At 41.8% G+C, this 17204-nt stretch overlaps 1 pseudogene; it reads left to right on the forward strand.

The window, feature by feature from the left end:
• The first annotated feature begins 8438 nt into the window (after window positions 1-8438).
• LOC127099085 (uncharacterized) lies at window positions 8439-8538 on the forward strand (annotated as a pseudogene).
• Window positions 8539-17204: the final 8666 nt, after the last annotated feature.

Consider the following 17204-nt stretch of genomic DNA (forward strand, 5'->3'; position numbering starts at 1 on the left):
CCCCCCCCATACTTGAACTAAACATAGTCCTCGATGTTTGAAGGGAAAGAAATACAAAATGGAAAGGAAAAAGAAAAATACAACTAAGGCTGCCTTCCACCTCTGGTTCTTGGTCCTGGTGATCTTTGACGTATGTCTAAGCTGTCGAATCTGCTAAACAACTCAGTAAACCGCTGGTCGGTTATGGCATTCCGAGCATCCTGTTGCTGTTGCATTTGACGCATCATCTGCATCATCTCTGTATTCTGTGCCTGCATTCCATCGATAGCATCCATAATGTCATCGTTGGTCGCAGGCCTTCGTCGTCGACGACGTTGGGAGGATGGGCCGGCTGCATTACTGGAAGGGTTGAGCGGGACTGACGGTTGTGTTGGCGGATGATCGCCTTGTTCCATTTCTTCAAACTCATCTGTTTGTTGGTTTGTTTGTGAAGGCTCGGTGGTTTCAGGAGCGCTAAGATCGTAGAGGTGGCGGTTCGGGTTTGTGACATCGGTTAGGGTGGTATTGGGTAGCACAACACTTGGGACTGCTTGGTTGTTCACCATCAGATAATAGCCTCCGCCTACTCTGTTTTTAATCAGGCGGCTGGAGCGACAATAGCCGATATCCATAGACAGGGGTGGAAGGGATTCTAAAGTTTGGAGTTTATCCCCTAGGTTCAGGCCAAGTGCTATGGAGGTTATTAATCCGCCAATTATGAATGGTTGCCGGCCTCTAGCACATAAGGTGCGGATATGATGAAGGAGAAAAGAGGCGGCGTTTACCGTAGTATCCGATTCGAAAACGCACTGGAGGAAAAAGAGTTCTTTTGAGTTGACCTTACTGTTGTTTGGTCTTCCAAAGAGTGTGTTTTGCAGGATACGGAGAAAATAACGGATGGTGGGGTTATGGATGTGGGAGAGAAGGAGTTCTTCCCAGTTGTTGGTATTTATACCGAAATTTTCTTAAAAAGGTCGAAAACTAGAACTGTGTTCCAGTTTGAGGTTGGGGGAATTCTGGCATGGAGCAGACCTTCTGTGGGAAATTGTAGCATGGCACTCAATTGGCGTTGGGTTAGAGAGTACTCGGTGTTAAACATACGGAAGGTTGCTGTACCGGTTAGGAATTCACCTTCACCGGCGGGAGTGGTGTAGTCGTAAGAGCTTAGGAATTCTAAGGTTAGGGAAGGATAGGTGGGTTGGTTATGGGTGCAAAGGAAGGTTAAATCGGCTCTACGGAGCATCCACTCGATACCGTGGAGTAAGCCCAATTGTTGTAAACAAGTTAAATCGGGGTACCTGGTGGGAGCGACGCCTCGCTGTTGGAAGCGCTCGAATTGCTCTTGCTGATAGTTGTCATCTCCGGATCGGAAGATGATATTTCCGAAGTTTTGACTTCCCGCCATTGTGATGGATTTTTGAATGAGTGATTTGGAAAGGAAAAGAAGTGTATATTTGATATGAGAGAGTTGTTTGTGGTGAAAGAAGGAAGTTTGGAGGGTATTTATAGGTAAAATGTGGGAGGTGAAAAGAAAGAGTGGTTGAAAAGTAATTAATTGTGGTAAATGAAAAATGAATGGGGAATGTAAAAAGGTGGGGGGTGTAACGTTCGTCTCCAACGGCTCCCTAACGTTCACATATCTGAGAGGCGTTACGCTCGTCACAAGGCTGTGACGCTCGTAACAGGCACTAAGTGTGCCGCCCGTCACGGGTGGTGTGACGCTCGTCACACTTCCTTTTGGAAAGGCTTAGTAGCGCTTCACAGAATCACTTGGTAGCGTAATAAATATTTTATTCTGCTTATGAACGTTTTAGTCTGTAGCTTAATTTAGTATGCATGCTTACTTGCTTTGTATAATAATAATATTGCTTTGTATAATAATAATAATAAGTAATAACAGTAGAGCATAATAGGCATTGCAAAATAAATAACTAAACAGCTTCAATAAAAAGGATCATAATGTATTACAGGAAGGGAAAATAATAAAATGAAATAGAAATAAACATGAATTCAAATAACATTAATGAAAAAATCTAGCCTAAAACTAAATAACTTAGAATGAAGAAATAACTAAATTCCATCTATCTTCGGATCTCTGGCCGGAGGAGTAAAAGAGTTAACATGATGCCGTAACATACGTAACTGACTTGCCGTGCTGCTCATGTGTTCTAGGACTGCAAGTCTCAAGCTAGCTGTGGAAATCTTCCCTGAGGGCGTTTTGTTCTGACATCAAGGCTTCAATGACGGTTTTAATATCTGTTCCTGGCATATGATGTCGGAGATCAGGCATGGCTGATTCTTCGGTCAGGACAGGCTGAGGAGGAGGATCAATATCATGGTAGCCGGATGGAGTCTGAGGGTCAGATTCAGCAAGAGAGGTATGGTCAATATAGTGCTCATAGTCATCACAAATCTCATAATCCTGGATGGATTCAGTGGATCCAGCAGGAGTTGGGGTTTCATTCAGGTTATAGAGCCAGTTCCTTTGGTTATGAACACTAGTCCTAGGATCGGGCAGGGTGAATAGGCAGAGAACCTGGTTATCAATAACAAGCTCAAACTCATCAGACCCTATGTTTGCTATAAACATAGTGTTGAAGAGGAAAGGTATACTCATAGTGGTAATGCCACAAAAGGGTTCAGGTCAAGCATAGGCTGACGTAGTCCAATAGCATTACCTATCATAGTTATCAGGCCGCCTATTCTAATGGGTGCTCTCTCATCCTGGATAAGGTGGTCCAAATTAGCTAACATAAAAGTAGCACCGTTTACTGGACGGTTCTGGGAAGCACAAAATATGATGAAGAGTTCATCACGTGAAACTGAAGTACTATTTGGCTTCTTCCCAAATAAAGTGTGGGTCAGGATCTTATGGAAATAGCGAAAAGCCGGGTTATGTATGTTTCCAGAGAGAAACTCATGTTCTTCGGGCTCATCATTTCCAGTCAGCTTACCCCAAAAGTGTTCAAGCTCTCTATATTCAAGAAGTTCTTCCTGGCTTATAGTGAATGTATCAAAGGAGGTAGGAAAACCCAAAAGGTTGGTGAAGTCTCTAGTATTAAATTGGTACTCCATATTGAACATTCTGAACTGGATAAAACCTCTGGTAATTCCTTTTCCATGGCTAGGTAGATAGATTAATGAACTAAGGAATTCTAGTGTGAGCCTCCGGTAGGTGGTGAAAGGTCTCAGGATAGGGGAGGTCTCCCATCCTATCTGATTCAGCAAAAACAGGACACTCTGTCTCAGTCCAAGGGCAGTCATGGCCCAATCATCAGCATATAAACTAGGTAGCATCTCCCTAGTGGCTAGTTCTTCAAACCTTCGTTTCTGAGCCATTCCTCTGAACTTGATACCCATACGGTCAGAATGTCCCATCTGGTTAGTGTTAACTAGAGAAAAGAAAACATGAGTCTAAGTCAGGATTTGGCCAAATGCCGAAAGAAGAATAGAATTATTATTATAATATATAGATATATTTTTTTTCTTTTTGAATAAATCAATAGTGAATACTAAATAGAAATTAAAAGAATAATTAAGAGAAAAATAGAGAAATGATAATAATAATGAAATAATAAAATAACAGATTAATTTGTGGGTTGTCTCCCACTAAGCGCTTTGTTTAAATGTCGCAAGCTCGACAAAGAAACTGTTAAATATAGTCTATGAGTCCTGGGGGCGTTTCGTCTAAGTGTAGAATTTGCGAATCCTCGTTGGTTTCCGCATAGTGATAATGTTTCAGACGTTGCCCGTTTACGGTGAACGGTTCTGTAGATTGTCCTTTAATTTCTACCGCTCCACTGGGAAAGATTTTAGTGATATGGAAAGGTCCTGACCATCTGGATCGTAGTTTTCCCGGGAATAATTTTAGTCTGGAGTTAAATAAGAGTACTGCGTCGCCTTGCTTGAAGATTTTCCTTGATATACGCTTATCATGCCATTGTTTTGTTCTTTCTTTATAGATTTTGGCATTTTCATAGGCGTCTCTTCTGAGTTCCTCTAGTTCGTTTATGTCAAGGATTCTCTTTTCACCGGCGGTTTATAATTCAAATTTAAATTTCTAATAGCCCAATAGGCTTTGTGTTCTAATTCTACCGGGAGGTGACAGGATTTTCCATAAATGAGCTTAAATGGGGTCGTCCCTATGGGAGTTTTATAAGCAGTTCGGTATGCCCATAAAGCTTCTGGTAATTTCAATGACCAATCTTTCCTTGAAGTGGCGACCGTTTTTTCTAATATTTGCTTGATTTCTCTGTTAGATACTTCCACTTGTCCACTGGTTTGAGGGTGGTAAGGTGTTGCTATCCTATGTCTCACTCCATATTTAAGTAGTAGTTTTTCGAGTATCTTGGATATAAAGTGCGATCCACCATCACTGACTACTATCCTTGGGATGCCAAATCTCGGAAATATTATATTTTTAAAGAGTCTAGTTACTACTCGGGTGTCATTAGTTGGAGAAGCTATAGCTTCGATCCACTTTGATACGTAGTCAACCGCCACGAGTATGTACTTGTTACCGAAGGAGGATGGAAACGGTCCCATGAAGTCTATTCCCCACACGTCAAAAATCTCTACTTCCAAAATACCTTTTTGTGGCATCTCGTCACGTCTAGATATGTTTCCCGTGCGTTGACATCTGTCACACCCCTTAATAGCCGCATGTACGTCCTTCCATATAGTTGGCCAATAAAAGCCAGCTTGTAGGATTTTAGAACAGGTCTTGGATGTACTTGTGTGTCCACCATAAGGCGCGGAGTGACAGTGTTGGATTATATTTTCTACCTCTTCTTCGGGTACACATCGACGGAAAATACCATCGGGACCTCTTTTGAAAAGTAAGGGATCATCCCAGTAATAGTGTTTTATGTCATGGAAGAATCTTTTCTTCTGCTGGTAAGATAAAGTAGGTGGAACTATTCCGGCAGCTAAATAATTGACTAGATCAGCGTACCATGGTATGGCAGATATAGCTAAGGTGGTTTCTACTTGCATGTCGGAGTTGTTCTCTTCCAAAGTAGCTATGAGTTTGTCATACGAGAAATCATCATTAATGGATGTTCTTTCTGGTTCAAGGTTCTCAAGTCTAGAGAGGTGGTCTGCTACTACGTTCTCAGTTCCTTTCTTGTCCTTGATTTCTAAGTCGAATTCTTGTAGTAACAAGATCCATCTTAGGAGTCTAGGTTTAGCATCCTTTTTTGTTAGAAGGTACCTGATAGCAGCGTGATCAGTGTAAACTATTATTTTGGCTCCTACCAAGTAAGAACGAAATTTATCTAGCGCAAATACTACTGCTAGGAGTTCTTTCTCGGTTGTGGCATAATTCATCTGTGCTTCATCCAGGGTTCTGCTAGCGTAATATATAACATGAAGCTTTTTATCCTTTCTTTGTCCTAAAACAGCACCTACAGCATAATCACTGGCATCGCACATTATTTCGAATGGTTCATTCCAGTCTGGTGTCTGCATAATGGGTGCGGAGATCAATGCTTGTTTAAGAGTTTGAAATGCTTTTAAACAGTTATCGTCGAATATGAATTCAGCATCTTTCATTAATAGTCCGGTTAAAGGTTTAGTTATCTTAGAGAAGTCTTTGATGAATCGTCGGTAGAAACCGGCGTGTCCTAAAAAGCTTCGTACTTCTCTCACGGTTCTTGGGGGTTGAAGATTTTCGATTACCTCTATTTTGGCTTTGTCTACTTCAATTCCTCTGTTCGAGATGATGTGTCCTAAAACAATTCCTTCTTGTACCATAAAGTGGCACTTTTCCCAATTAAGTACTAAGTTTACTTTTACACATCGTTCAAGAACTCTTTCCAGGTTTTCAAGGCATTCTTCGAAACTTTGTCCGTATACAGAAAAGTCATCCATGAATACTTCCATGATGTTTTCGAGAAAGTCGGCGAAAATTGCCATCATGCATCTTTGAAAAGTTGCAGGGGCATTACACAGACCAAACGGCATTCGTCTATACGCGAAGGTACCAAAAGGGCATGTGAATGTTGTCTTTTCTTGGTCATCAGGGTGAATTGGTATTTGAAAGAAGCCTGAATAACCGTCCAAATAACAGAAATGTGAATGTTTAGCTAGTCGTTCTAACATTTGGTCAATGAATGGTAAAGGAAATGATCTTTTCGGGTTGCTTTGTTTAGTTTCCTATAATCAATGCACATTCTCCATCCCGATTCGATTCGTTTAGTTATAGTTTCTCCTTTTTCGTTTTCAATAACGGTTATGCCTCCTTTCTTTGGTACAACGTGTACGGGACTGACCCATTTGCTATCAGATATAGGATATATAATACCTGCTTCTAATAACTTGGTTATTTCTTTCTTTACTACCTCACTTAGGATCGGATTTAGTCTTCTCTGGTGTTCCCTAGAGGTTTTAAATAAAAAAAAAAAATTTAATTTAAAAAAAAATAACAAAATTTAAAAAAAACATAAAAAAAAACCGTCTTCTTCTAACATGATGCGATGCACACAAATAGAAGGGCTTATTCCTTTAAGATCGGTTATGTGGTATCCTAGTGCGGTTGGATATTTTCTTAAGATATGTAGGAGTTTTTCTGTTTCGAGTCTTCCTAGATCTGCATTGACTATCACAGGTCGTTCAAGTTCTAAGTCTAGGAATTCATATCTCAGATTTTTGGGAAGTGTTTTCAAATCAGGGGTTGGTTTGTTAAGACACTGCGTAGGATCTGGTGTTATTGCTAAGCATTGTTTAGATTTGTCTTCTAAAAGATAGTCTGATGATTTGTCTTCTCCTGACTCTGCTTCTTTTATGCATTCATCGATGATATCCATGAAGTAACATGTATCTTCTATTGCAGGTGCTTTCAAGAATTTGGAAAGAATGAATTCAATTTTCTCTTCACCTACTTCGAAGGTGAGTCTTCCTCGTTTTACGTCTATGATTGCACCGGCAGTTGCTAAGAATGGTCTTCCTAGTATAATAGGTGTAGTATCATCTTCTCTAATATCCATAATTGTGAAGTCAGTGGGAATGTAAAACTGACCTATGCGTACGGGAACGTTCTCAAGGATTCCTACAGGATATTTGATGGAACGATCTGCTAGTTGTACAGACATCTTGGTCGGTCTTAATTCTCCCATTTCCAGTCTCTTACATATGGATAAAGGCATAACGCTAATTCCGGCTCCTAAATCGCATAAGGCTTTGTCGATGACAAATTTTCCTATGTGACAGGGTATAGAGAAGCTACCTGGATCCTTGAGTTTAGGGGGCATGTTTTGGATTATAGCGCTACATTCGGCAGGGAGTGTAACGGTTTCACTATCCTCAAGTTTCCTTTTATTAGAAAGAATTTCTTTTAAGAATTTAGCATATGAGGGCATCTGCGTAATAGCTTCGGTAAATGGAATTGTAACGTTTAATTGCTTAAGGAGATCAACAATTTTCTAAATTGACCTACATCTTTGGTTTTAACAAGCCTTTGAGGGTAAGGTATAGGTGGTTTGTAAGGTGGTGGAGGTACATAAGGTTCCTTCTTTTCTAGGGTATCCTTATTACTCTCTTCCTTTTCCTTAGGTTCACTTTCCTCAGTAGATTTCTTAGGGCTTTGGTTTTCTATCCTTGGATCAGACGGTCCTTCCACTTCCGTTCCACTTCTTAATATAATTGCATGAGCTTGGCTTCTCGGATTAGGTTGGGGCTGTCCAGGGAATGTACCAGTTGGTGCAGCAGTAGGTGCTTGTTGTTGAGCTACTTGAGATATTTGGGTTTCTAACATTTTGTTATGGGTAGCCAAGGCATCTACTTTGCTTGCTAGTTGTTTAAGTTGTTCGCCAGTGTGTATGTTCTGGTTTAAGAAATCTTTATTGGTTTGTTGTTGGGAAGCTATAAAGTTTTCCATCATGATTTCCAAGTTGGATTTTCTAGGGGTATTATTGTTAGGATTTGGTTTCTGGTACCCCGGAGGTATAGATGGGGTTTGATTCGGAGACTGTCCAGGTGCGTATAAAGCATTATTACTCTTATATGAAAAGTTTGGATGATTCTTCCAATTTGGGTTATAGGTATTCGAATAGGGGCTTCCTTTAGCATAGTTTACTTGCTCTGTTTGGATTCCAGTCAAGAGTTGACATTCCGCAGGAGTGTGGCCTTGGATTCCACAGACCTCGCAATTCTGAGCTATAGCAACCACGGCGGTTGGTGGTGATACATTTAAACTTTCAATCTTCTGGACCAAAGCATCCACTTTTGCATTGACGTGATCAAGGTTACTTATCTCGTACATGCCAGTTTTCGGTTGAGGTTTTTCCACTGTTGTTCGTTCGGTTCCCCACTGATAGTGGTTTTGGGCCATGCTCTCGATAAGCTGGTAAGCATCAGCATAAGGTTTGTTCATTAATGCACCACCTGCAGCGGCGTCTATTGTTAACCTTGTATTGTATAAGAGACCATTATAAAATGTGTGAATTACTAACCAGTCTTCCAAACCATGGTGTGGGCAAAGTCTCATCATGTCTTTGTATCTTTCCCATGCTTCGAAAAGAGACTCGTTGTCTTTCTGTTTAAATCCGTTTATCTGGGCTCTTAACATAGCTGTTTTGCTTGGCGGAAAATATCGGGCAAGGAAAACTTTCTTCAACTCGTTCCACGTGGTGACTGAGTTGGAAGGTAGAGATTGAAGCCATCTTCTAGCGCTATCTCTTAATGAGAAAGGAAAAAGACGAAGTCGAATTGCCTCTGAAGTGACACCATTAGCTTTAACAGTATCAGCATATTGAACAAATACGGATAAATGAAGGTTTGGATCTTCGGTAAGATTTCCAGAGAATTGGTTCTGTTGCACAGCCTGCAGCAGTGAAGGTTTAAGTTCAAAGTTGTTTGCTTCGATTGCGGGCGGAGCAATACTTGAATGCGGTTCATCTTGCGATGGAGCGGCGTAATCTCTAAGAGCACGAGCTGGTTCTGCCATCTCGGTTAAAGAAGGAAAAATGTTTTTGATATCAGGAAGGTTTATAGGAGGGAGATTGTTTTCAGCACGATATTCCCGAATTCGTCGTAAGACTCGGAGATATAGTTCGATATCGTTGATTCGTAAATAGAGCGGTTCGCCTTGAGAGCGAGTGCGTGGCATACAAATCAACGAAAGAAAGAATAGAAGGAAAAAGAAACCTTAGTCTCTACAGCGTAACGGAAGAGTTACGATATCGATTGAATAAAAATCCCCGGCAACGGCGCCAAAAACTTGATCGCTCGACTGTGCGAGTCGAGAATGGGATACAAACTGCAAGTGCACAGTTCTATCGCGTAGTTTTAAAAGATATCGATCCCACAGGGACTTATGAATCGATGTACCGTTATCTAAGGTTACTACGTAAATCTAAGGTGAAAATGTTTGATTGTTTGGGGAAAAGGGAGCTAAGAGCTAAACTAATATCTAGATTAAATATTAATAAAACGGATATCGGTATGTGGTTCGTCAAAACTAGGGAATCAATTCCTTGTCGGTCTCTCGGTTTTAAAATAAATCGTTTCGACTAACTTTATTGGTTAAAGGTTTTATCTCAAACTCTGCGCTCTGTTGAAGAAACCATGATCTTATGTTAATGTTGCTGTCACTTATAATTAAGTCAAAAATCATATTTTGAAAACAATAAAGTTGCAGAAACTCTTTTTAAGAAAATACTGACCGTTTTAAACACCCTTATCTCAAACTTTCGCTCTGTTGACTTAGGTTATACAATTAAATCTAAATGCTTAACTCTCGTCCTCACATTCAATCTTTAAAAATACTTTTTGGAAAAAGGTCAGAATTTAATTAATTCTAAAACTTGCTCTCGCCCTGAGATAGATTTAATGACTAACTTACACTGTCCAGTTAAAACCTCAAACTCTCGCTCTGTTGGTTTCAACTTCTTTATGTCTTTTACCTTTGTAAAAATCTTGTTATTAAACCTGTAAGTTAAGACCGTAAAAAGATTGATTCTAATTTTAAGTTTGAATAGACCGACTTAGTTTTGATCCCTCTTTCTGCTTACTTTACATACCGATACCTAGGCAAATTAGCCAGACATGCTTACTAAATAATAATTAATATCATGCATACACAGACTCATTTCAGGCAGGCAATGCAAATAAACATAGAATAAAGCATAAAATTAAATAACAATTAAAGAACCTGAATGCGTAATACAATGGTCTTGAACACTCCACCACAAGCCGGTAGGATTTGTTCTTCGATTCTTCAATTAAACAGTAAATTAAATCAAGGAAATAAAAAAAACTCGAATATAACGTAAGGTTAAATCCGGTTAAATAAAGTTGCCCAGTAGTTTCCGGTGTAGAAACTACTACGCGAAAAATATCTAAAAGCTAAGAACGGGGAAAATAAATTGCAAGGGAAAAAGAAAACAAAGCTTGCAAAATAAAATAAATAAAAGCTGGACGATGCTGGAAAGGAAGAAAAATAAGCAAAGGCGTGAAAAAAAAATAAATTTGGCAGAGCTTCCGCAAAACTGAGCGTGCAAAAACTGTGTAACTTTTGGTTTGTGAGACGGCTATTTATAATAGCCTTGGTAGCAGCATTCCGTTTCTCTCCTTCTTCAGCGTGGCTATATCCACGGCGTGCCTATAGGAGACCAATTCCTTAACGTTATTCTTCAAGTCCTTCTGAGGGCGATACTTGCGCCACAAAGGTAGTGGGGTTGCGTGACGCTCGTCACGCTATGTGTGACGTCCGTCACAAGGCTCCTTCGCGTGACGCTCGTCACGCGTCCTGTGACGTCCGTCACAGGCACAGCATTGGTGACTTGTGCGCTTTGGGCTGGGCTTTGGCCTTTGGTTCCTTTTCTCTCCTTTTTGTTGCTTTTTACACCTCCTTTTCTTCCCTTTTTCACTTTTGCTTCAAAATGGGTACCTGATATAAGTAGAAGAGAAATACTGCATAATATCTGATAAAATGGGATAAATTAGTGTAAATGATAAAATAATTTAATTGAATTAAGTCTTAAAAAGCGATATAATTTCGTGTTATCAACTACGTCGCCCTGATTCTCATACCAGATGAGATACGTAGGCAGGAGATTGAGCAAAATCTCTTCGGGCACCTTTTTTTTTGTTTTTTTGTGTGTTCACCCTTTTTCTTTTTTTTGCTGTGTTGTCTTGTGTATGTTCACCCTCTTCTTTATGTTGGTGTGAGTATTTGTTTGTCTAGCGTGGGCGTCTGTGGTATGTTTATACCTTATGGGGTTCATCTTTTACATTCACTTGGGGTTCATTTGTGACGGTTGTCACTCAATCGGGGTTCACTTGTGATGATGGTTATCATCTTTGGGGTTCATCTATGACGGTTGTCATTCACTTGGGGTTCATCTTTGGGGTTCATCTTGGGGTTCATTTATGACGGTTGTCACTCACTTGGGGTTCATTCGTGACGGTTGTCACTCACTTGGGGTTCATATTGGGGTGCATCTTGGGGTTCATCTTTGGTGTTCGCTGGTTAGCGTTTGTTATTGTTGGGAGTCGGATGTAAGTCCATGTATTGGCATTCTGTTTCCTTTTGTTGGTTATTGTTGGGAGTCGAATGTAAGTCCATGTATTGGCATTCCGTTTCCTGTTTGTTTGCTATTGTTAGGAGTCGGATATAAGTCTATGTATTGACATTCTGTTTCCTTTTGTTTGTTGTTGTTGGGAGTCAGGCGTAAGTCCATGTATTGGCATTCTGTTTCCTTTTGTTTGTTGTTGTTGGGAGTCAGGCGTAAGTCCATGTATTGGCATTCTGTTTCCTTTTGAGTGTTTCTTTTGACGTCTCAGCGTCCCTTTTTAGTGTCTTGTTTCGGCGTGCGTTAGCCGAGCTACGAGTGCTCTGATTCTTCTCTGGATAGAGAAGATATGTAGGCATAGGACGCGATGTCCTAGCGAGCATGCCTCCCTTCCCCGAACTACGTTGACTCTGATGTTTGTTTCTGACAAACTACGTAGGCCCAGGATGCGAAATCCTGCCGAGTCCATTTCCTCCGTCTTCTTTCTTCATCCACCTGTTTATTATTCCAATTTGTGCATTTTCTTTGAGCAGTTTATTAACAACCCTTTTCTTACTCTTTGAGCTATCTTTTGAGCGTGGATTCCGTCGAGTACGACGGACGTGAGTGGTGCTAATACCTTCCCCTTGCGTAACCGACTCCCGTACCTTGTAATCTCTGGTCGTAAGACCATTCCTTTCCCTTTCTTAGGTTAGTCCTGCGCTCCCTTTCCTTCATAGGATGAATAGCGTCGGTGGCGGCTCTGTAAACTGTATTTTTTCCGCCGGTTGTTTTTCGCGTTGCGACAGCTGGCGACTCTACTGGGGACACGAAGTTGACCTCTTACTGGTCCATCTTCCCTAAACGAGTCAATCCTAGCGCTATCTAGCGTAGTTTTTAGGGTAGTTTGGGTTGCTTTTACTGCTTATTTATTGCATTTGTGATTATTATACTGTGATTGTATATATTTGCATATATGTTTGCATGCATCATATTATCACTGTGTTGGATTCTGGACAGGTGTGATTCCTATGATTTGGGGTGGGTGTTCTGAGTGGGGCTAAAACCCAAAGCCCGAGTATACACCTAGGATTAGCGTGGTCTCACGTCTCCTCACATGTTGGATCAGCATGTTGTTGCGACGTGACATACCACAGCCGGACGAGGTTCTTCTGAGAGAGCTCTTCCTTGTGGAGTATCCACTATGGTTGGGTTATCTCTTTTGAGCTGTTGACTTCGGTGACCGTTCTTTCCCGGATCTTTGGTTTAGATGATCTTATGAGAGCTGCACGGCACACCCGAAAGGGAAAACCCGTTGAGTATCTTGTCCGATTGTCGAGACCATTATCTGCCTTAGGATGACCTTCTTAGAATTCACCTGTGAGGGGAGGGGTTTGATTCTTACAGATACAGGTTCTGTTGGCGATTCTGTGATGGTGACTTTGGTTCAGTTGGATTTATGGATATTTATTTCTGACACGCCGGAGTTCTGCCCGTGGTATTTATGAGCGGGTTCCGTTTATTTCGGATCCCCTGAGTTGGATTTGAGGTTACTTAGTCCCTCAGATGGTATCCGTTCAGTGACTTTCTTGTGATGATGGTGATGTATCCTCTGGTTCCGTTTATTTCGGAACTCCCGAGTTGGATTTGTGGTTACTTAGTCCCTCAGATGGTGGTGATCAGTTCAGAGACCAGAATCCAATATAGTTGATGTTCATATGACTTGGGAGGATGGCACTATGCATTGCATTCATGCATCTGCATCATTCTCATTTTGCATTTATCCGCATCTAACTCATGTTTATCCATATGCAGGGTACATTCTTGATTGAGATTCTGGTTGAGAGGCATCCTTGCTCCAGATATGAGGACCGGCCTAAAAGATGATGTTGTCTACAGTTTCTTTGATCCAGAGATTGGCGTGCTGAAGGGTATGATAGCATTGATTACGCCTGACCACGTGTGGATGTTCCGTGAGGCTTATGGTGGTATTCTGAAGATGGTTTTCAGGCTCACAGATGAGGATAGGAGTGCCATCCATACTTTTCTCCAGTTTTATGATCCGGGTTTGAGATGTTTTGTCTTCCCGGATTACTTGTTGGGACCTTTGATGGAGGACTATGCCGGTATCCTGGGTATTCAGGTCAGAAACCAGATTCCTTTCTATGCCACTAAGGAAGAACCTGATATTGCTGAGATCTCTCGTGCTCTTTGTTTGAGCCAGGAAGTGACTAAGAAAGGTTTGAATGAGAAGGGAAAGTTGCCCGGTTTTCATCTGAGTTTCTTGGAGGCCAAAGCCAAGGAGCATGCTGTTTTGGGTGATTGGAAGACTGTCTGTGCTCTGCTTGATGTAAGCATTTATGGAATCATCTTGTTCCCTAATCAGAAGAATTTTGTGGATATTAATGTCATCCGAGTGTTTGCTCAGAGGAATCCCATTCCTACCTTGATTGGGGATGTTTATTATTCGGTCCATAATCGGAACAAGAAGCGGCGTGGAGGTTTGGTTAGATGTTGTGCTCAATTGTTATACACGTGGTTCATGAGATATTTTCCTTCCAAGGGTGCCTTTGTCTTTCTTGACCATACTGTAAATTGGGCTACTAAATTGATGGGTTTGCGAGCCAAGGACATAGCTTGGACTCACAGTGGTGTGGCTGGACGAGATTTTATTTACAGTTGCGGGAGCTTTCCCAATGTGCCTCTTATAGGAGTTCAAGGGTGTATTAATTATAACCCGACACTTCTTAAGAGACAAATGGGATTTTCTATGGAGGTTCCTCCCCTCGAGTGTGAGATTCAGGAGTCTTTCTATTTCCCGGTTGAGGGTAATCAGTCATTGTTGAGGCAAGTGTCTAGTGCATGGCGCCACATTCAAAGGAAAGGCAAGATTCCTTTTGGTAGAGCTAATAACAGGTCTTTTCCTCCGTTTGATGATTGGCTCAGAAGGAGGGTTGAGCTTACTCGTCTACCATTTCCTGTGGGTAATCTTTGGTACCCGTTGATTGAGGAGCCACGTTCTGCTGTCAGTATGGATGAATTTCTTGAGATGAAGAGGGAGAGAGATCAACTGCAAGAAGAAAAGACTGAAATAGAAATGAGTGTTGCTAGAATTCAACTGGCTAATCAGGAAATCAAAGGGAAAGCAGAAGACCAGGCTAAGAGACATGCTCTGGAAGTGAAGCGTTTTGAGATAGACACCGCCTATTACTGTAAGATCAGCCAAGCTTTAGAGTCATCTACGAAGGAGCACGACCGCACCAAAGAGCAGTTGGCTAGAGCTTTGAGAATTATTGAAGATGAAAAGAGGAGACAAGTCCTTGTGAAGACTCAGAGGGAAGCTAGAGCCAAAGCCCTTACTGCAGAGTGGGAAGCGAAGCTGAGGGTTAAGGAAGAAGAGAAAGCGAAGATTATGGCTGAGAGAGATCATTGTCTTGCTGAGAGGGACCATTATTTCCGACAGATGAAGATTCATCAGAAAGAGGTGAGAAGACTTTGGCTGGAGAACACTGAGCTCAGGTTCGCTATGAAGTTTACCAAGATGGTTGATGGTGCAGAGTTTTCTATGAGACCTTCTTCAGATTAGTTATTATTGCAATGTTATCATGTGTTGGATTACCGTCAGGCATGTTGACGGAATTCACTTGCTCGTATTTCTTTATGATTCTGGAGGATTGTAAAGTTGATTTGTATCAAACATGATGTATGATTCTCGCACGTGTAGTGCACTTTTATATACAATGGTTATTATCAGTCAGTGATTGATCTTCGAGCTTTATTTGCTTTTCTGAGTACACTCACATAACACACACATGGTCGGGTGATATCTTTGCTAAATCATAATTCTCTGTTCCGTATGGTAAAACCAGATGATTGATGTCAGAATGTTGCTGTCGGATTATTACCCGTCTCGATGAAACCAGGATCGAAGGACAAAGTGTTCCTCATATGGATAGACATTGCATTCATACATGAATCATAATAACTTGTATTCTATTTTGCAGGTGTCGATTTCTAACGTGTTGATTGTTTCAGGAATCGTTGCTCGCGCACGCAGAATCATTCCTTGCACGTAGCTCGTCCGCACAGATACCCTGCCAGACGCAACAAACCCAAACTGATGGATCCACCCAACGCTGACATTCTCGAGCTGAAAGAGAAGATGAGTGAGTTGATCAACGTCATGCAAGGGTTCACCATGGGGCAGAAAGCAATCACTGAGAAGGTGGAGAGATTGAAAGCTGGCTGAGAATGGGGAAAATACAGGGAAATGCTCCGTCGTCTGGAGTAAAGAAGCCCTTTGGTAATGGTTAGCGCAAGAAGGAGGGTGAATCGAGTGATGTGTATGCCCAAAGGGGACACGGTAGGGATCGTTACCACCCGTATGCTGCTGCAGTAAAAATTCCTGCTGGTAATCAATCTGTACAACAGCAACAACAGCCACCTCAACAGAGAACACAGAGAGCTGGGTACCACGTGAGAGGAAGGATGGCAGATCGTCAGTTTGATAGGCCACCCGTGACGTATGCCTTTCTGTTTAAGAGGTTGAAGGATCTTAGGTTGGTTCAGCTGAGGACGTTGGCTCCGGTAGGACCAGATCAGAGACCTGCAGGTAACGATGAGAACGTCAAGTGCGAGTTCCATTCTGGTGCACCCGGGCATAGCATTGAGGGTTGTAAAGCTTTTAAGCATGTCGTTCAAGATTTGGTGGATTCTAAAGCCATCAATTTTGCACCGACGCCGAATGTTAATGCTAATCCCATGCCGATGCATGGTCATATGGGGATGAATGTGATTTTATAGGATAAGAGAAAAGTAGAGGTGACGGATGTGGATCAGTTGAGGACTCCAATGTCTATGGTCAAGAGACATCTGATGAAGAGTGGAGTTTTCCCTGGTTGTAATAATTGTTGTGCTGCTTGCACTGTCACTACGAATGGGTGTGTAATGTTGAGGGAGACGATTCAGAGAATGATGGATGAGGGAAGCCTCCGATTTGAGAAAGTTGCTTTGGAGAAGGAGGACGTTTCAACAATAACCATTTATTTTGATCCTGTCCACTTCTCAGTCCCGGCAGATGCGACTCCAGTTACCATCACGGTGCCTGGACCTATTCCGTATGAAAATGATGATGCTGTGCCGTGGGACTATGGTGGGGAGGTGTATTGTAATGGAGAAAAGATAGAAGATCAGGCTGCAGGTGATGCCACCGTTTCAAAGGTGGATAATGCCGGACTTAGTGGTTTCACTTGCAGCGGGAGGTTGTTTGCGCCTGATACGTTGAGAGGTGGGGATGGGGAAAAAGAAAAGAGAGATAAGGCCGAGGCTTTAGCCAGGGCAAAAGGTAAACAGGTGGTGAATGAGGGTACTCCTAGAGCGGCAACGGCGCCTGTTGGGTCGGAAAATGAGCTTGATGCTGAAGCCGAGGAGTTTTTAAGGATTATCAAGAAGTCCGAGTACAAACTTGTTGACCATTTGCAGCAGACCCCGTCCAAGATTTCAATCTTATCTTTGCTGTTAAGCTCAGAGGGGCATAAAGATGCTTTGTTAAAAATCTTGAAGAGGGCCTATGTCCCGCAGGAGATTACGGTTAATCAGTTGGAGACAGTGGTGTCAAATGTCAATGCCAGCCATGGGTTGGGTTTCACTAATCTCGATCTTACTGTGGCTGGACGTAATCGCAATAAGGCATTACACATTTCGATGGAGTGTAAAGGAGCAGTGCTTTCGCAC

The sequence above is a fragment of the Lathyrus oleraceus genome, chromosome 6 (assembly GCF_024323335.1).
Source record: "Lathyrus oleraceus cultivar Zhongwan6 chromosome 6, CAAS_Psat_ZW6_1.0, whole genome shotgun sequence".
Classification (NCBI taxonomy): Eukaryota; Viridiplantae; Streptophyta; class Magnoliopsida; order Fabales; family Fabaceae; genus Lathyrus; species Lathyrus oleraceus.